This window comes from Equus przewalskii, chromosome 17 (assembly GCF_037783145.1).
Source record: "Equus przewalskii isolate Varuska chromosome 17, EquPr2, whole genome shotgun sequence".
Lineage (NCBI taxonomy): Eukaryota > Metazoa > Chordata > Mammalia > Perissodactyla > Equidae > Equus > Equus przewalskii.
The window spans coordinates 45,208,416-45,230,013 of record NC_091847.1 but is presented as its reverse complement, the minus strand read 5'-3'; the positions used below and the strand labels follow the sequence as shown (position 1 = coordinate 45,230,013).

The 21,598-nt window shown below is 35.8% G+C and overlaps 1 protein-coding gene across 5 annotated transcripts in view; it reads right to left on the bottom strand.

Annotated features, from left to right (window-relative positions):
- CSRNP3 (cysteine and serine rich nuclear protein 3) overlaps window positions 1-21,598 on the bottom strand; it is a 186,045-nt gene that overhangs the window by 86,409 nt on the left and 78,038 nt on the right. Inside the window, exon 1 of one of the 5 annotated variants that reach the window (XM_008535622.2) lies at window positions 3,612-4,036. The exons of 3 other annotated variants lie outside the window; for them this stretch is intronic. The gene's annotated coding sequence lies outside the window, so the exon portion shown is untranslated. Of the gene's footprint in view, window positions 1-1,751; window positions 1,972-3,611; window positions 4,037-21,598 lie in introns of those variants that run through there. One more of the 5 variants, XM_070581510.1, reaches the window with a different exon arrangement.

Genomic DNA, 21,598 nt, shown 5'->3' with positions numbered 1-21,598 from the left:
AATATGGTTGACCACAAGAAAGACTTTATTTGGCTGTTTTAAAAGTATTATTATATATAATCTAATATATACATATATAAAATGTATGTATACGTACATATTTCTAACAAATTTCATATATATAAATGTATATGTTAATATACATTAATACATAAAAATATGCTGTTTGAACAAGAGACAACATATTTCATTCAACGTAAGAAGGAAACTGTTTAAAATATACTATCTTTAAGCTGCAGTTATTACTGGAAGTTTCAAAAGAGAGAGCTTAGAAGAAAATAGCAGTGTTTGCATTTTTGAAAAACTCGCCTAAAAAACATGAATTTCTTTTCCTAAAGTAATCTCAGGATCCTGGATAAATGTCATAATGTCCCCACAGAGTGATAAAGGGCGAGAATCCGGCCCTGAATGACTGCTACAGAGTGATTTCAGAAATATTTGAAATAACTGTCCTTCACTGAAGAGGCCATCCTCCTGTTCCAGTCCGCCCTCCACCCACTCCACCCCTCATTTTTAAATAAAAGATATTGTTGCCAAACTACCAAGTCTTAATCATTATAATAAAATTAACACCCTCTTTTCAGTGTAAAGAAAGTAATTAAGTTTATCTAAACATCTACCAGCTCTTTGTATGGAAGCTTCATAAAACCCACTTCTAAATATCTTATGCAAATATAAAAGCATAAAGTGGTAATTTCATGACTAAACATTATTTTGCCTCTTCATCTTTCAAACATACTTTCATGCACATACAACCTGTAATATAGACAGATGCGCACTTGATGCAAATTAAAATAACATTTCTTCCCATCAACAATGTAACTGCTGAATTGATAGATTTAAAAATTTTAACGACATGGATAAACGTAGTCTGATAATGCTGCTTTAAGTTTATTTAAAATACGTTTTCTAAATAAAAAAGCAATATGAACAATAAAAGGGAGTACACATTTGTTTGGCACAGGTCAGACTTTACTATGATGTAATCACACATTTTACAAAAGTGTGATATTTAGTACATGGAAAAAAAAGACTTTCATCCTGCCTGTGACATTTATCAGGATCACTTTACAATCCAGACAACTGAAAGGAAAAAGTCATAGGAAGTTGAACATGTTGAGTCCAAAACAGCATTGTCTACAAAGTCCCCCTCAAATTAATAACAAATAGGAAAGTAGAGGCATTTAAGGATGTAACCCAAAAATAAGAAATTATTTCTCTACTAAGGTGTTTAGCAATAAAACACAGAATGAAAACTTCCAAAACCAAACCGTCTCTTAAAATGAAATGAAATTATAACTTATTTAAACTGTCCTTATGACGTTGTGTGGGATATGAACAAAAGAACTCCATTATTTAATTCCAGTTACCTCACAAGAATTTTAGGATAGGAACCCAGATCTTATTTAAAATACATTTCTTAAAAAAGTGAAAATCCTCTAAAAGTTGTAAGTCCTGATATTTATCTAAAATCTTCAACCCAGATATCTCTCTGCAATCAGAAACTTTCCAAAAAAATTGGAATTATTTAGAAGACCAAACCCAATTTTTTCTCACATGAAATTATTCCATTGGAACAAAACACCCATGTTTCAAATTGAGAAAACATTAAGAAGATTTAATAATCTAGTTAAGGCATGCTGAAAACCGAGAACGCCCTGCCAATTTCCACATTGAATTAAAACAGCCAATCCTCAGCAGTGTCTTTTATGGAAATAAAATCAGGCGCATCATGAAATCTGTCACCGTACCTGCGTGCACTTTAAGCGACTACGGCACATACGCTGTAAAATCTTCACTCTGAGAAATCAACCACAGTGCATTTAACTGCTGCAAAACACTGCTGCAGAGGAGTCCAGGGCATTTTTTTTTCGGGCAACTGATCCAGCTTTCCACCAGCCCTGTGACCTTTGAACTCCCTTCTGCCCCCCCTCCTCTCGCTTCTGCAGTCAAAGCCTCAGAGCTGGTCTCATTTGCATAAGGCTCAGGCAGCCCTCCAGCAGCTGAGACGGAATGCTGGGTAAGGAATTGTGGAACCGCAGTTCTGCCAGAATACCTGAATCACCGGAGAGCCGGAATCCGCGCGGGGGAGTGGGCACGGATTTCACCCGGCTGTCAGCATCACAGCCCCCCGTGTCTATTAATGGAGAAGTGTTTTTAACCCTTTGTTTTAAAGTCCTGCTTCCCCTCCTCCCCACCAAAAGAAGCTGTCAGCAGCGACTATGGTAACCAAGGAAACCCAAATAGTCAAATACTTCATTTAAATACATGTGGAAGGCCAATTTAAAATTTTCATTAACTTCTCTTGTTTTTGAAACATAGCTATTTCTTTTCCATGGGAATACATATTGCACGCATAATCAGGGACATGGGGTATTTCTTTTTTGTTGTGGTTTAAACAGCATCTTACAGGCATAAATTTATTTTAGTTACTAGACAAATACATGAAGTCACTATAGTAATTCTATAAAACGTTAAATGTGTCCTGGTGTCTTAAAGACGATCATCCTAAATGGTGTCCAAGAAATTAATTGTAAGGAATTTAGGTCCCAGGATGCCTTTAAAACAATACAGCAGTAAAAATATACAGCGAACTTAAACTATGTATTTAAATCTAAAGATTCTTGTAGCAGTAATGCTTGCCTGCCTTTGGCAAAGATGTTCAATGTTCTGCTATTATCTGCTAGAATTATTTCTTCCCTTGCCTTCCTACACACAACAGTCTCTCCATTTAAAACATAAACTTCTCTATTGCTCATAAACCTAAGAAGTGGTTATTTTCGAGATACAGAAGGTCATGTGTGTACATATTTTTATAAATACACATGAAAGCACATATTCTCCTTTTCTAAACGGTAAGTCAATGGAAATAGGCATCACCACATAATCCATTCTTCTTTTTAAAATTAAGCTAATTTGTTTTTGTCCATTAGTGAGTGAATAATATCTATGAAATGAGGTTTTATGCAATAATATTTTCCATCTATCAAAAGAAATAGAACATGAAAAATAAAAGGCACACAACAGATTAATGTAGGTATGTAATATATTACTATAGTTAAACATAAATGCATTAAATGCATTGTCCTAGGAGCTAGCATTATTATTTCAAAATTTTCTTATTTAAAAAATTTTTTTATTTAAATAATTAAATATTCCAAACCTTCCTCTTGCAGTATACCAAAAGACATCAATAAATTCTGAGTGATATATTACCCCATTTATAAGACATGTAAACTATTGCAATACAGGATTTTTTAGTACTTAAAAAATAAATTTGAAGCTTTTTATTTGAGCTATTTATTAGTAGTATCCTGCTTTATATTATTTCTGCATATATGGAAGATAAGAAGTTATTGGATGAATTTTTCTTACCCATAAATTTTTAAATAGCATAAATAACTTTTCAGTTTACTATAATCATATAAACCTTTCTCTATCACATCTTACTACATCAACAATTGAATCACCTTGGGTCAATTCAAGTGCATCCTTCATATTACACACTGCAAATATCTTGCAAAGTTTTTGTTTAAGGCAAAACACATCAGCCCATCCTAACTGAAATCCAAACAGAAGGAAGTCTTGGAGTAATTTATAAAATCACTGACCTGTTCAAATAGCTGTAGTCTTAGTCCTTGCACTCTTTATTCATTAGAATCCAAAATAAATTGATTATCATTTTAGAATATGTGTCAGCATCACCGAGGGCACTGTTCTTCCTGGTTCAGCGGAATCGTCTTAAATTTGCCAGCCCTGTGTTTTATTGCTGGTACCGTATGCTTTATTGTTCAGCGACAAGAGCTTCACTCTGCACAAAGCCTCATTACCTACTGCTTGCTGCACGGCATCAGCCTCACTGAGGCTGCCTATACGTGATCACATGGGAGTTTTGTCTGAGAAAGCCAGGCATGCCACTGACTTCACTGTGTCTATGGATATTTTTATCAGCTGAGGTCTGCTAGGAGGAAGGAATAACAGATTATGAAGCTGCTCTAAGTCATTAACGCAGCACAACTTATGGAAATCCCTTCACAAGATTTTTTTTATTATAGAAAACGTTTGAGCAGACGTTCAAAAGAAGTTAACTAGATTTTATTTTAATAAGAGACTGAATAATAATTTAAGGAAGGGGAACTAGCAAAAGGCTGTTTCCTACCTTCTGCTTTCTGAAAGTACTTTTGTAAAATGTTATAAAGAGCCTGGCTCAACTGAATAATCTGACAGTGTGTTTTAACCTTTAGATGGCTGGTGTGTCTCTTTCTTGGAGGTTATTTTCTAAAAGGATAAGTGGCTGTTTGCCTCAAACTCTCCTCGAGGAAAATCTCCATCGCTAATAGATACTATAAATGAATAAAAATAAAGACATTCTAATTACTTTTGATAAAGTAGATGAGAGGGAGAGTCCCTTTTATTGATGTATGTAAATGAGGAAGATGATTAATTTATCTTCTCAAAAGATGACACATTCTTACAACAGCTGACTTAAAAGAACAATGGAGATTTCATTGTAAAGATATGAAGGACATGTGGTTCATATTAATTCTTAAAATCACGGTAACTTATTTTAGACAGCTTCCCTCAGTAAAGCATACAGTTTACCTTATCTGATTTCAGTGTTATCAAGTAGTTTCAGAGATGACTACTCAACATATACAGGGGTTTTCTGATGTATAGATATCAAATTAATATATATACATATATATGAGTATGTGTATATGTGTCTATACACATATATATGTATGTGTTGTATATATATCTATATATACACACACATGTATATATATTTATACCCACACACACACAGATTATCTTTCTAAAATATTAAAAAAAATAATTACCTAAAATTATTTCTCAGAATTTGAAAATAAATTGTGGACTTCCAAATGAAAAAACCATTTAGTTATTGGAATTTGATGAAAAAAATTGATTTCTTATCTCTTTAATAATCTGTCTAAATTGAATTGGTAATTGAAAGCTTGTTGCTTGTTAATGTCAGTGGAAATCTTATGACAAATACATGAAAAGTGTAACAAAGAGCACAGAGGGAAAAGTCAGAAACACTGTAAATGAAAAGCAGAAAACAAATTTTCGGTATAGTTAGATATATAGTACATTTTAATAGTGTTTCTAAATAATACAGTAATCTTAAAAATAGTAAATATATATACCTACTTAAGCTTTCCATTGAAATTAATTATTTTCTGGAAATAATTATAACTTAAAAATTTTCTGTGTCAACTGAAATTTTTAAAAATAATTTTAAGCCAGAATAGGGAATTGTGGCTATATAGTCCGGTCTTGATGATTTAACATCAGTCTTTATAATATTTTTTTGTAGGGTTAGCATTGACTTAGAATGTTTCATGGCTTAAATAAAAGTCTTTCGGTGGATTTTTCTTAACATTGAAAAAAATATTCAGATATGTTGCAAATGCCACCATTTTAATGCATTTGTTGCAAAATGCTCATATTCATTTTTTCCTCTGCACACAAGAGCTGTGCTAAAGCTACAAAATCTTGGGGCATTAAAAGAAAAAGGAAAACAGAGCGTCCCTGGCTTATGTATGCCTCTGGGTTCTTAAAGATATGTACATTCTAGCTAATATCTTTGATGATGTCATCATGTTAATGTACAAGGAAATAAACAAAAGGCAGCCATTTTTCTCTTACTGCATCACTTCAAAAACAGTGAAATAAAATGGTTGCCAAATGGAGGGGAAGAATCAGCAGAAAACTAAGTTACTTCCAAATTCTTGGGAGAGGGAGGGGGAAGGAGTGTGAAATTGGACATTAAAAACCATATATATGCAAATTTTGTATGGATGTATGTAAAGAAATAATTTATAATAAGAAAGAACTATAAATAAATACAAGGAATATAGAAATAGCTAGCAACTAAAACAAATTACCAGTAGAATAATGAGTCTCCAGTGGAAAGACTAGAGTCTATAAACTTAATGTATTAAATGTAAGGGCCTATTAAATTGATTAACATTGAAAAAAGTATTTAAAGGTGGACAACAGAGCTAGAGAGATCTAGAAAGAGACAGAATGATCAGGAAATAGTAATAATCTTCCCAGGACTACTATTGTCTTAAATGACTTTGGTGAGTTATTCTAGAATCTTATGCCTTAGTTTTCCAGTCTGCAAAACAAAAACAGAAAAGTCATTGGAAAGCATGTTATGGAAAATATACAGCAATATTTTTGTACTACAATTCCCTAAATTGGCTTTAACCAAGCATTGTCAACTAATATTACTAAAATGAGAAGAGATGATGTAAAATTCTAGTGATTGTTTAAAAGAATTTTAAAATGCTTTATTCTAATAGCAGAAACAAACAAATGTAGTAAGTAGATAGGACTTCTGGAAACAAAAGGTGATTTTTTTCTAATACATGCAGAAAAAATAAATTTAGTAAGTAATTTGAAACAAATCTCATAAAATTGCCTCAAGATTAAAACAAATTACAAAATATACTCATCCTTCCAATGAAAATTCTGGAACTCTCTGTCAGCAACATGACAAGAGAATTGCAGTAGAGTTTCTGATTTTCACATTACACAATGAACAACGGTGCCTCTGCTTATATAACAGTTTCATCAGCCAAGAGGTCTTTAGATTTGAAATTACCAGAGAAGCACAAGATCACAGTTTAAAGAAACAAATTCCATCCAAGATTTAAAAAATGTTTTAATTTACTTTGTAATATTAAAAGCTTTGATTTGAAAAAAATATTTTGATTCTTGCTAGAGTCTTATTAGCTTGGTTTTTCTCTAAAGACAAAGATGCATCATAGAATAATTTTGTTTACTCCCTTTTTCTACAAAATAACTAAAACTTATCAGAAGTATCCAAATTGTTTGCTACCCAACTCATGCAGTAATTTGGGCGTAGACATGCTAAATGGATGATCCCTTGAACATTCTACTGCATGAAGAAAGATGGAGATTTACTGGTACGTCACCTGTGTTTCCTAGGTCTGTATTAATTGGCATGTATACTAGTGCCTCCTGTTGGATTTACCTTTTATTAGGCTGGATTTTCTTGCTCCTTTTCATCTTCCTTTACAACACATTCAGAGAAGTCAAAAGCTTGGCCATATCTACCTCAAAATTCAGGACCAATTCAATTCAATTGAACAAACATTTATTGAGAGGTTACCATGTACCAAGCTCTGAAACAGTTGCTAGGGATACAAAAATGAAAGACACACTGTTTCCAAGAAGATTATAGTCTGTCTAGCCAAAAAAAAAAAAAAAAAATTGCTGAACACATTATGGGAGCGTGGTAAAGCAGGAACATACTTTTTAAATTTGAATATTCTACTGACTTAACATGCGTTTCATGTACAATCAATACAACGTATTTATTTTCAATATTGTTTCATAAAATCAAAGTCATTATTGTAACCAAAAATCATTTATCAAATGTCAAATATATATATGATAGCTGCAAATTCTATGCTATCCTTCTCATCAAGAGATTGAGTCTAATTTCCCTCACCTTTATTTTAAGTTAGTCTTAATGATTTGCTTAACCAATGGAGGCTGTAGAAGTGATGTTCTGGAGATTCCAAGGCTAGTTCCTGAGAAACTTTTCACTTGAGCATCTTGGAACATTTTCTCCAGCAGCCTTGAGCTGCCATGTAAGAGGATTGACTATCCCGAGGCTGCCATGATGGAGAAGCCACATATAGGCACTCGGGTCAATAGTCCTACAACTGATCCCAGCATTCTAGCCATCCCTGATGCCTGATACATGTGTAAAGCCATCTTGGACCCTCCAAACCCACCCAACCACCAACTGGACACCATGAAGAGATCCTAGTTGTCACTAAGTGAAGAAGAATCACTTAGCTGAGCTTTTCTAAAATTCTTATCCTATAGAATTCATAAGACATAATAAAATGTTTGCTGTTTTAAGCTACTAAGTATTGTGGTAGTTACTCAGCAATTGATAACTGGAACCTATTTACACGTGTCTCACAGAAGCAATGTAATAAAACTAAAAGTACCTGAAAGGGCAGTCTGATATACATATTCAGTGAAATCATTGAATTTCATTCAATGAAATGGATGCACTTAATGAGTGTATTAAAAGAAAATGCAACTTAGGAGGATGGAGAAAAAGAAGCAAAAAGATGCAGGGAGTGTCCAAAGCAAAGAAGACTGAGTTTTCTGAGAAGAGTGTCTGGCAGGAATGGGGTTTCTGAACTACTAGGAAAGAGATCGCATAAGTAGCTGGGAGAAAAGGGAATTTCCAGTTGCAAAATGATACTTTGGGAAAAGCCCAGAAACAAGGGCAAGAACTTTACTAACTATAATGAGAGGAACTTTGAGAAAATTTGGGTGACAGGAGATTTAGGCATGTGTTGGAAAGCTGAAGGAGAAAAAGGAAGTCTGAGGCTCCTTCTTGGAGTGCTCTAAAGCTTGAGGTGAGGAGATTTTTGCAATGTATAAGATGTGAAATCACCAAGGCATCAGGAAAGAGGTTTGGTCAAAGTGATGAATAAAAAAGACGTCTTTGACAGTTGAGGAGTGGCTAGATGGGTGGGGCACTGAGACAGCAGCGGGGAGGCTGATGAAGAGGAGGTAGAAAGAAATGATGAAAGCCTGAACTGAAGGTAGTAACCGAGCAATGAGGAGAAAGGAACTCATCATAGAAGAAGGAATATTTAAAATTGGTTAGATAAGCTGGTCTCCGATCTCATTTATAGCCTTGAAAGTCTCTGGTTCTGTGATTCAGCTACCAATTAGATCTGACAAGTAGAGAGCATTACACCAGTTTCGTTAGACAAATTCAGTAATTTCACAGGTGTTTTGATTTGTATTGGCCTCGGGCTGTCAATTTTCAAATATTGTGAAAAATTATTATTATCAAATATTGTTACTGTTGTGTTTAGGCTGCAAAGACTGTAAAACAACAGGATCTTCCTTAAATAAAGTACACAGTGGAGAGTATATTTCTTTCTTGTGTTTGATTTCTAAGTTAGGAAAAAAATGTAGGGAAAATACAAATATATCTTAGTTTTGCAAAGATTAATAAGAGATAATTTTGGATAATGCAAACTAAGATTTAAAACATACACACACACGCATGCACACCATACCTATTAAAGTAAACAAGCCTTTGGAGTTTTATCCTTTTGATTCTTCATTCTATCTGGACATTAGACTACCAAAGTAGCAGATGTTGAGTTAAGCGGCCAGTAACCGGCCACTAAGAATGATGCAGGTTAAATGTTAGGAATAGCGCTGTAATTGCTGCTCCTGCATACACAATATGTATATAAATCATTTGAACATGGCTGTAAAGAAGTCTTTATGCAAAATGGCCCAGAGAAGAAAGTATCCAGATTTTCCCCCACCCTCCTGTCTCTTCATCACCACAAAGGCATCAGAAAACAGCATTTATCAAGAGAAAAGAGTAAATGAAGCAAACCTCCTCTCTGAGAACACAATGGAGACATTTATTTCTTAGTGACCATTGAAGTTGATTATAATGATTTCTTCTCATGCAGGATTGGATGTCTAACCTGGGACAAAACAAAATATGGAGGAAAACAGCATATGCAGAAGTCAAACATAATCTGAGCAGGTGGGGAAAAAAACACCATAATTTAATAGGACCAGTGGCTTTTCCATGTCAAGGGGAAGGTTGCTCTATAATTAAAAGGGCTATGACACTGCTTCTGGAGTCAAGGCACAAGAAAAAGAGCTTCCTGTATTTTGGTTCACCAACACAACTCCACAAATACTTGGCTAATAGATTGAATCTACTTTGATTTGTACAACAGAGATATACAGAAACAGCTTTGGCATATTATTTACCTGAGTTCATTCATTCATTCACTCACTCATACATTTATTCGTTTTACATTCACTGAGTACTATGTGCTCAGAACCTGGTTCAGTACTCTGACAGGTTAGAGAGATGAATAAGTCACAGTCTACAAGCTAAATGGCTCTCCATCTAGAGGTGAAGACAGAGAGAAATGGATAGTTACAGCATAATAGGATAAGTTCTATAATCGAAGAATATATAAAAACATAAAGACAGGAGTGAACAATACTATATAAAAATAGCTAATAGTGATCAGGCACTTATTAGGACCATAGTGTTTTATTTGACATATATTAATTAACTCATATAACTGCTGCAACACACCTATGAGGTAACTACTTTTACCATCTCCATTTCGCAGATGAAACAACTGACGCACAGACTGGTTAAGTGACTTGCCAATGTGACATTCAGTATCCAAACCCAGGTAGTATGGCTTTAATGCAGTGTGACTCTACTGGGAACATGTTACCTAAGGTAGCCATGGTGGGCTTCAGAGAAGAGGTGACACGGAAAATAAATCTTAAGGGATGAGTAGGAGTTCTTTTGTGGTAAAGGAGAGGAGTATTCAAGGCAGAAGGGCTAGAATATATACAGATTCTGAGGCAGGACCAATGTCTGTGTGAAGGAAACTAAAAATTTCCCTGAGAAAATGATAAGATTATTTGATCTTGATGGGACTGTGCATTTGTAATGCTGGGATGTTTGGAACTCACAGTAAGTTTGTACTCATATGGGTTATTTAAGTGGGTTGATTACAACCGTGCTTTGTTAGGTAATTCTGGAGAATGAATTGGAGAGAGGGCCTGGAAGAAGGAAAACCAAATGAGACTGTTGAACTATCCCAGAAAAAAGTTGTAAAGCTCTGAATGAAGACAGTGGCAGCCCTGAGGATGGAGAGGAAAGACATTGTAAATCAACGAATATTTAAGCTGAGAGTGAGGGAGAACACTGAATCTGGGAGTTTTAATTTGGGAGGCATCATGGATGATGATACCATGAACCAAGATTAGAAATACAAGAGGAAGTTTAAATATGGAGCCATTCAACGGTAAACATTGAATGCTTACTGTGCACCAGGCAAGAGTATAGTTTCTAAGGATACAAAGATGCCATTTTGGCTTCTGAGGGTTCAATGCCTGGCGAGGAGCTCATAGATAAAATCTATCACCCAGGTACACAATTCCCTCCATCACAGCTAAATTTTAAGAGTATAGAATTTCAGTCAGTGGCCTGATTAAAGGTTAAGAAAGAACAAAGAATGACTACCTTTTGTCACAATAAGACTTCAAATCTGGAATAGCATTGATTGTGGTGCTCATATAAGAAAACTATATAAAAGTGTTCTATGCAGATTAAAATCATGATCTGGATCACAAAATCCACCTCCATCCTTTCTATTAATCATACAACATGAAGAATACAAGAAATAAATTAGATTTCTCCTTTAGGCAAATGTTTTAATGAGCTTAATCCCGTGGCTTGCTATTAATGCTAGGGACTGACTTCTTTGAAATGAGGTATGCATTTTCTTTCCTGTTCATACAGTCAGCTTCCTATTTAGTATTCATTATTCATATCTATTTTTATCAAAGAGCACTATTGCATGAAACCATGATTCAAGCATGTTTGGCTTTAATTTTTATCCACGGAGGAAAGGAAATTATACACTGTTATTGTACTGGTATATGATTGTTCTGTACACATGTGATCATAGTGCATATGTGTTCCTTCATATTAGAAGGTGGTGCTATTAATTTGGGAGGTAAAAGGACAGATATCTCTTTCACACCTGTTTTTGGTTTATAACATCAACATGTCATTGAGGAAAAACCATAGCCTTGTAAATTAACTAGTAAAAACAAGTTTTGATCATAGTCTTAATAAAGTCTATGTAGATATTCTAAGAATTTCTTATGTGAATACAAAGCACGTGGGATTAAGAATAGAAAGAAGTGTACATACATTTTATCTGAATATTATGACCCCTGGTAACTTTAGCCAATAACAGTAGATGCCACAGCAATTGCTTCTCTTTGGCGCCATAGCATGATTTGGATCTTTGCCTGTTTAATTACTGATAGTTATCTACGGAACATGCAATTACGATGGCTGAGACAAAATTGGGGATTATATTGCTACTGTTTCCCAACCATTCACAGTGAGGTGACAGTAACGTTGTCTACATATGTTTGTTCCATTGTATTTACACAATATTTCTTTGACCTAGGAAGTCTACGTTGCTCCGTTTCCCTATTACTCTAATTTATTATATGCTATGGCGACATGGAACCAGGTAGCAGCAATAGATTTACAGTTTAATGGACTACAGGAAGAATGAGGCTTTTAAATACAAAGATATTTCAAGAAACCATACTTACAATAAAACTTGAAGTCACCTAAATATACTTAATATATATTTATCAACATAGGAGAATATCAGACAGCCATTAAAATCAGAATCATTATTACTATATAAAGACAATAAAAATGTTTAAAAAATAATAATTAGTGAAAAAATTTACCAGAAATATAAACACATATGATTACAACTGAGATGTGCAGAAGAAGACTGGGGTGGAATTAAAGGAATTAAGGGATTATGTGTAAGTATAAAGCAATATACACACTGTGATCTCAATATTTTAAATATATAAACTTAAAATAATTGGAAAATAGAATTAAAATCATAATAGTTGTCTCTTGGACGTTAGGTAGTAGGTGATTTTGACTTTCAACTTTGGCTTTTTAAATATTTCACGAGTGTTCTGTTTCCTGATACTAATACAATATAAAATTTTATAAGATTAGAATTGTTATTATATTGAGATTAATTATGCTAAAATTAATTTCATAATAAGAAAAACAGATAAAAATAAGAATATTGTTAAATAATTTCAACTGCTGTAAGTTGAAGCTTTTAGATACCAAGGAAATTGAACTCTGCCTCCACACTCCACTTTTAGGCTGGATTTGACACTGATGCCATCCTGTCTCCTAGGCTCCCTAAGGACATCATTGATTTTGAGTGATAAACAGATTCCTTTTCAACTTTTTCTTCAAGCAACCCCACACTATGGTGCTTTTCTAAATTCGCTTTTGAGGCTCTACAAGGAGCTTCCCCTATCTACTCTCACTCCTTCTCTAAGTGGCAACGGACCAAAAGGGGTGATTAGAGGTGGCACAATAAGATGTCAGTCAGTAACACTACTCTTGCCCAGCTGCTGAGCCCTATATTATGATAAATTATTTTACTTGCCTGGAGGAGAGAGATTGTATTTTCACAAAAGAATGGTAAAAGCACTAAAGAGATAAGATAATATTTAAATTGGAGGATAATCTTGAGAATTCAAAAAGAAATCTGTAGCTCGCCATTATATAGTTCCAGTTGAAATTTAACAGCAGAAAAGCTGGAAAGCCCAGCGTGAAAGCATCTAATTGGAAAAATATACCAATATACTTGGTTGGCATACCAAGTCTTCCTTGTGCCTGAAGGGCGCCTATGATGCAAAAGTCCAGCAGTAGAACTCTTGCTTTCTTGCAATTCCAGAAAGAGATGATGTTGAAGCCATCTAAACCTAGACATACTATCAGTGGGTTTTGTTATGATTATTAATTGTACACTGAAAAAGAACCAATCATAACATAGTTGGAGAGTGTTTCCCAGGCGACTATTTGAGGGGCAACTTTTAATCTGTGTTGACCAATAAATCTTTGGCTATAAATAGGAGAGTCTGAGATAGAAGCCTGTTCCCAGTCCACAGCACAGTATTAACTGTAAGGTGGTCCTCTGATTTCTTCCACTGTCTTCTTCCCTTCTTCAGGTGAACTCTTGCTCAAAAGCCTCTCTGTAAAACCTATTTCCATATCCTTTGTACGTGGGAAGAAAAGGTCATTCCTTTCTCACTCTTCCATGTTTCTTCATTTATTACTCTACTATACATTTTATGCCATCATACCGTAGTAATGTGTTTGTATGTCTAGAAAGTTACCAATAAGCCGAGATCTCAAAGATAAAGCCTCTGCCTTGTTCATATTTATATCCTTAGAGCCTACCACAAGGCTTTCATATTAGACATGATCAGCGTTATTGAACAAGTTCTTGCAAAAAGTGTTTTTAAAATACAGACATAAAGTGTACACAAGCTTTTAGATAGCTATCTTTAGAATGGCTGATAATGCTGGTAACATGCAGGTTGTTATTCAGAGGACAGAATTATTGTTGTTTAATACCAGCTTCCAATTTGTGTCTTTTGAGCTTATCTAACTAAAAAGCAGATGAAAAGCAGGAGCTATTGCACACCCTTCCTCCCCCCACCCCCACACCAGGGTTATGAGAATTGGATCAGACAGGATATCTTGCAAAATCTCTCTTCTTGTAGCCGTTCCACAGCTGGTAACACATTTTCAGCCTTGTTAAAGATTTCTCCAACTGATAAAACTTCTTGGGCCTTTTCTTCAAGTACCAATCATCATTACTACTGCCTCTGCCAATGATTTTTCTCTCCCCTCTTTTTCCTTCAAGTACAGAAAAGATGCGCTTCCATTGTTCCCGCGTCCAAGAGCAGTCCCTGTCCTTTGCACATACTTATTTATGTAACACAGTCTCTTTGAAGCCACAGGTAGATTTCTTTCAGAGTGCAGAAACTTCACACCACGTGTAGTTCAGGCTTTGCTAACGGGCCTTCACAAACATTTTCACATTTTGAATCAACATATCTGCCAATATGTAAGCCATTTTAAGAATACTATTTCTGTCAACAGAAGCTTTCTGTGTTAAATTAAATTATGTAAGATAGACTAAAATGTCCATGTGTTAATACTACATATAGAAGAGCTTTTTCTTTATATTCATTCAACATTAATTTCACTAGACTTTAACAGTCATTAACATAAGAAATACTTATTGAGACATTGATTGATAACGAGAACCCCTCCCACTCCCCATCAAACCTACAACAGATGGACCAGAAAGAAAAAGGGTTTACAAAGTAGAAATTCCTTACTAAGTTTTTGTCTACCACAATTGTCTATTCTTTCCACTTGAGGCAAGGAACATACTGTGCTGTGGAAAATAGTAATATTTCAGTTTAGTTGTGGAGAATATCGTAGCACAAAAGAGATTATAGTGTGGCCTGTACTGCAACAATTTTAGCATCGGCATTAAAATCCAAGAAGAGACAGTAAATGTAATTTTATAATATTTGTAGAGAGAACAAAATCCAAATGAACAATCCACTTTTGGATTTAGTGAATATATTGCCAAAATTGAAATGACTTTTTGTAAACTATCAAGAACACAGAATAAACAGAAGAATTATTACTGAGTTGGAAAAGTAAGAAATTATTCTTGGAGAGGAAGAAAAAGGCTCTCAACCATTCTCCCTTTATGAGTCCAATATCATATGGTCTTTTAGGGGGGTTGTGCTGCCTAACTTGAATTTATTCAACCTTTAGATGGACTTGAATTTTCTTCTGAGATGTTTTAAACATTTTCTTTCATTCTTAAGTAACCATGCAAGGTAGAAGGACCACTTGTAACTTTATCACGTTTTACTGACGGGAAAAGTAAGGCATAAATATTTCAAGCGACCACTTTCTTAGCTTAGACTAATGCTCTTTTCACTCAAGCGCTCTGGCTTTTTATTATTAACTGCAGAAATGTATTTGACAAGTGATAGTCTTTAGTAACTACTATAAGGAATTAAATTATTTCCTTTTATATGTTAGATAAATGGATAGTGTTTAAAGGGAATTTTCCTGGCCCTAAACGCACTATGTCAAAGTGGAGAGCTGTAACTAAATATGAAAATAATAGCATTTTTTGTCTCTTGAATGTTTAAGCTTCTGTGAGTCAAATCACATCATGAACAGTAGTGAAACAAACAGTTCAGAGATTAAAGCCTGATCACTAAGGGAGCAGTTCTACAGGCGAGGTGCATAGAGGGAAACGTCTGCTTTCCCATACGGACCTGCATTTCATATCTGATCGAGTAGTTAAATTACACATAGATATTTTGAGCTTTGCTTTAGATAGTAACCTATCACCTGATCACTATGTTGCTTTCCTTGTCAAAACCAGAATGATTTGAATAACTCAAGCTCAGTTTGGTAGCAAACGCAACACGGCAGTCAGGCTTCTGGTGGTTTGGGTAGACGCTGCCAGAGGAGATGGGAAGGCTGTGGGGCATAGAGGGAATCACTCGGTGAGAACCATATGGCTTAAGGGTAGAGAGAAAAGACAGCATAAAGCTTCGGTTGGCTATAGAGTAACATGGAAGAAGAGGATGCAGGAAAAGAGATGGAGAGAGGAGGATTGCTCACGAGTCGCTACGAAAAGTGTGGTCGAGGTGAGGGCTAATGGGGTTGTAACTACCCAATTCTCTTTCTACACAGGCCAGTACCAGAGGTCATTTTCAAAAAAGCCTCACAAAAGTCGCTGAGCAATTTCCTCTGCCTCTAGGAGTATATCTATGCTATTTAAAATTGATATTCCCCTTTAAAAAATAATTTTAGGAAAGAAGTCCGTTCAGCTCACCATTTAAGAAGGGAGAAATTTCCAGGTAAAATAAGAAAAGGGCTTGTGAGCTTCCTAAGAAAAGTAGTAGGACCTAAGTGTAACCTTTCGTCCTTGGATTAAAGATGAATAAAAAATGGTCTGTTAATTTTTAAAAAGTATTACGCACAGAGTAATTCCATCATATGGGACAGGTAGGAGACTAGCAGGCCAACTTAAAATGTAAATTTAGTATTTTTCCTCTTTGCTTCTAGATCTCTTAATTTAGTTATAGTCCCTTAAATTCGAATATGTCAGTGCTAAATGGTGACAGTAGAACCTGGTTCTCCTCATTAGTACAACTATTAGTTCCATTACACATCCCTTTTCTTCACTCGTGGGTGACTCTGGGATTCATTTCAAGGAATAGTCTGCTAATAAATTATGTTTTGTTCATTTTTTTTTCAATTTCAGCTTCCCAACATTTATCTTGGTCTGATGCATTTAAATGTTGTTCAGTTAGAAAATCTAAAATAAGATACTTAGTAAAAAGCATGTTCAGCCGACGACCACATCCTGTTTCTCCCGGCCTCTGTCTGTGAGGAGCTGAATACCATTTAGCACAAGTGATCTTAAAGGCACACCTCCATCCGGAGAGAGCAACAGTTGACAGACTGTATTTTTATGGTTATTTCTCTCACGTTCACAGACCAAGTCCTGTTTGTTTCTGGTACCAGAGTGATTTATTTTTTGTTTTTATTTTTTTTAAATGGTGTTTTATTGATTGCTTGATTGATTGATTTTTGAGGAAGATTAGCCCTAAGCTAACTACTGCCAGTCTTCCCCTTTTTGCTGAGGAAGACTGGCCCTGAGCTAACATCTGTGCCCATCTTCCTCTACTTACATGTGGGACGCCCACCACAGCGTGGCTTTTGCCAAGTGGTGCCATGTCCGCACCCGGGATCTGAATCCGGCAAACCCTGGGCCGCCAAGAAGCAGAACGTATGAACTTAACCACTGTGCCACCTGGCCTGCCCCACCAGAGTGATTTATTAAAGAAAGTGGGAAAAACTCAAAATTTTTTATATGTTGAAAAATAATGCAATCAGAAAGAAACTAAAACTCCCATATTGAAATTCCCATATGAATTGATTAACAGGAAAAATATTTTGCTTTTTTTTTCCTTGCACATTTTGTTCTTTCTCTCCCTTTCTCCCTCAACAGCTTCTGACACATCACTTTAACTTTGTGCTGTACTATAGATGAATCAGACAAGTTTGTAGATTAGAGGCTGTGGCACAGGAGTAGGAAAATGTGCCTAGTTACTATTATGTTGCCTGTATAGACATGTTCTCTATCGTTGGGCACTACAACACTATCGTCAGTCACTTGAGAGAGTTTCCTACAGCAATCTATGCCTTACTAGAAGATGAATGATAAGGACGATCATGCCAAGATGAATATCATTACAGATCGTCACATGTATAGCTTCCTTTGGAAATGCAAAGATTTATTGGGGAGACTCAAGAACATCAGATAACTGGGTGCTTGCAAAATTAATTCTTACATTCACAATAGATTGAGTAATAGGCAAAAATCACTGACACTTTCACATACATGCTATTACTTTTTCTAAAATTTGGTGCTTGTTTATTTATTGAGATATAATCGACATAAGACACTGTGTAAGTTTAAGGTGTACAAAACGTTGGTTTGATGTATTTAAATGCTGTGATATGATTGCCACTGTCATGCTGTTACTTTTTAAGTAAACAAGAGAGATCTGGTGATTGAGGTGATTGAGGTGAATATGGGGACGTTCATATAAACATACATGTATGTGTGTGTACAGGTATATTTAAGCCATGATAAAAGTGAACTTCAAGCTGGTCATCTGGACTGTTCTTGTGCTTTCAGATAACTCTTCATTAGCAATTACAAATTTAAATACTTTTCAGGTTCGGTCTGGCAATATATTTGTAAGAGCAGGTGTAAGACACTAAAAATTGGGACAATGGCAGTGAATGAGTAGTGCATATACAAGGGTGTTAAAAGTCACTCTTAAAATTCATCATCCTGGCTAAATAAAATAACTACGGGTTGCCATTCATCCTACTCTATAATAATTTTTCACCCTTAACATTTCAACTTACCTTGTGGTTCTTATTTTCTTTCTACTTGTTAGTAGCTTAAAATAATCTGTTAATGCTTTGTATCTGTATAGTATTTATTCTTAAAACCCCGCACTGATTTATAGAATTATTCATGCTAATAAAGGAAAAACAGGCTAATTTTAATAAGAATATTAACTCTCCCTGACTGTATTGACTCCATTTAGTGAACTGAAAATTAACTGAATAAGAAGCCAGCTTCCATTTTCTTCACACCACTAAACATAACATCAAACTTTAATAAATGTGGGTCCAGATAGTAAGAGAATTAAATGCAAGGCCCTAAGGGCAGAAGTTTCTAGGAATGTGCTTATAATAGAGTTTCACCTGGGATTCAATTAAATATTTAGTGAGAGTGGCTGAAAGAAAGGCCCTGTGCTGAAAGCTGTGGGAGACAGAGATGAATACGACACAGTTTTTGTCCTCTAGAATGTCATGATCGATGGCAGCCAACACATTTAACTTAGAGTGTGGGGTATATGTGATGGTGCAAGGAGCTCTCTCCTCTTTCTCCTCCAGCTGTAAACCTGTTTATATTTGCACAATCCTATCACTCTTTTGCCCAGTTTCATAGGATGAAGTATCCTTTTTCCTGTTTGAGGCCAGTACTTTCTCTACATGTGCCCTTGATCCTATCTTCTTCCTCTCTCTTCTCAGAAATTATACTCTAAATCAGTGGCCAACAAGTTTTTTCCATAATAGGCCACATAGTAAATATTTTAGGCTTTTGAGAGACATATGGTCGCTGTCACAACTACTCAGCTCTGTTGTTGGAATGGGAAAGCAGCTGTAGACAATACGTAAACAAATGGATGTGGCTACATTTCAATAAAACTTTATAAATGGACATTGAAATTTGAATTCCATAAAATTGTTATGTGTCTTGAAATGTTCTTTTTCTTTTTCCAAGCATTTAAAAATGAGAAACTCTTCTTTGTTTGAGGGCCATATAAAAAGAGATAGTGGACTTAATTTGGCTCTCAGCCATAGTTTGCTGACCTCTGCAATAAACAATTGCCATTCTTCCCTATCTTCAATTCTTCCCTTTGTACTTTCTTCCCCTTATCCTATAATAAGACTAAAGAGAATATTTAAAATATTTAGCAATGACTCTAGGTACTAACTAATGACTCTGGATTCTGACGAATTAGAATAGATAAACAAGCCAATCAGATCTGATGTCAGCTATAAACAATTAGTGGATAATCCTGATGTGCACAGGCTAAATATCAGCCCAGATCACACCCCACCTGATTTGGAAAACAAAACAAGCAAAGCTCTTCTTGCACGGCCATCTTCTCTCCTCTTTATACCCAATATTTTTGAAAATTATTCTAATTTGTCATAGTTTCTCCATTCTTCAATAAGGCATCTGCTTCCACCATTTCTTTAAAACTGACCTTTCCAGAAGAAACTTTCCCATTCTTGCTTTTTCAGCCCTTTTTTTCCTGTCACTTGCATTAAATTCCCACCTCTTGTCTTCCACCTCCCTGACTTTTGATTCTTAATTGCTATGGCAGGTTCCCCTTCATCCAACTGTCTCTCCTGCAACCATTCCCACCTGGTATTCCCCAGAGACCTTGACCCAGAGCTTCCTGTTCCCTGTTCTTGCTTTGGCCGTCTGATCCATTCTCAGGTTTGATTTTCACTTTTATGCGCATAACCTTCACGTCTACGCCTCCGACCTTTACATCTCTCTAGACCTTCAGATTCTCTTCACCACTTTGATTTCCCTGAGGCACCTCAAAGTCAGTGTATCAAACAATGAACCTGTAGTCATTCCCACCAGACATCCTTCTCTCGCATCCCATATCTCAGTCCAGCAGCACCGCCCCTGTTGCTGAAGTCAAGAAACACAGAATCATCCTCAGTGCTTTCCTGCCCTCACTCCTAGTTCTACTTAATTAGGAACGAAGAATCACTGACTTTTCCTACAAATGTTTCTTCCTTCTGCCTCTTCAGTGGCATCCCTACTACTACTGTGTTAGTCCTGGCCTCTTTGCTTAGCCCAACAATTGCACTAGACTAGTCACTGGGCTCCCTCTTCACACTGCCACCAGGTGGGCAATTTAAAACACAAATGTAATCAGTGAACTCCCCTGCTGAACTCCTGAGTGACTCACTGCAAGGTTACTTAGCACGGCAACAAGACCCTTCACCATCTGGACTCTGCTTCCTGCTTCAGCCTTATCCTCTAAGTGTTTTTTTTAATTCCCCAGTAATAAGGACCTGAAGATAAAATACTATATACCTCCATGTCTTTGCACATGTTATTCCTATCACCAAAAATATCTCCTCTTTTCTTCATCTGTCTAGTGCCTACTGATCTATTAAGATTGAGTCTCTGAATTCATAAAACTGGTCTAAGAGCCTCTCCTCATTATCTCCAGTTTATTTACCAAGTTGTATTGAAAGTACAACTTCTCTCTTCTGTAATCATCCCAGCTTCACCATGAATGAGTAAGCAAGGTATGGTTAGTCATTGCCACTCCAGCTCCTACTCCAGGGTCTGGTAAACAGGCCTAGATGAAGCGTACTTACCAAACTCTGGGAGTCAGACTGCCTGGGTTCCAGTCCCAGAAGCACAGCTCACTTGCTCTACGGTTTTGGGCTTCTACTTTCTAAGCCTCATCTTGAAAATGGAAACTCAATTCATTCTTGAAATACTTATTGAACATATACTCTGTTTCAGGTATTCTTCTAGGCACAGGAAAAATTCCTCACCCTCAAGGAGCTTTCATTTTAGTGGAAGTAGGGGAAGACGGGGACAAAGAAAATAAATAGGTAAAAATAAAATATATGGTGTATCATATAGTTGTAGGCACACAGGGAATAGGGAGTGAAGTGTTGGGATGCAGGAGGTGGTGGGAAAGCTTTAAATAGAATGATTAGGGAAGGCCTCACTAAGTGATATTTGAGCAAAGACTGAAGGAGGTGAGGAAGTGAGCCATGAGAATATCTGGGGTGAGAAGAATTCCAGAAAAAAGAAATAGCAAATTCAAAGGATCTGGTATGTTCAAGGAATAATGAGGAGATGAGAGTGTTGGAGAAGAGAGGAAGGGAATGAGGAGGAGACAAGGT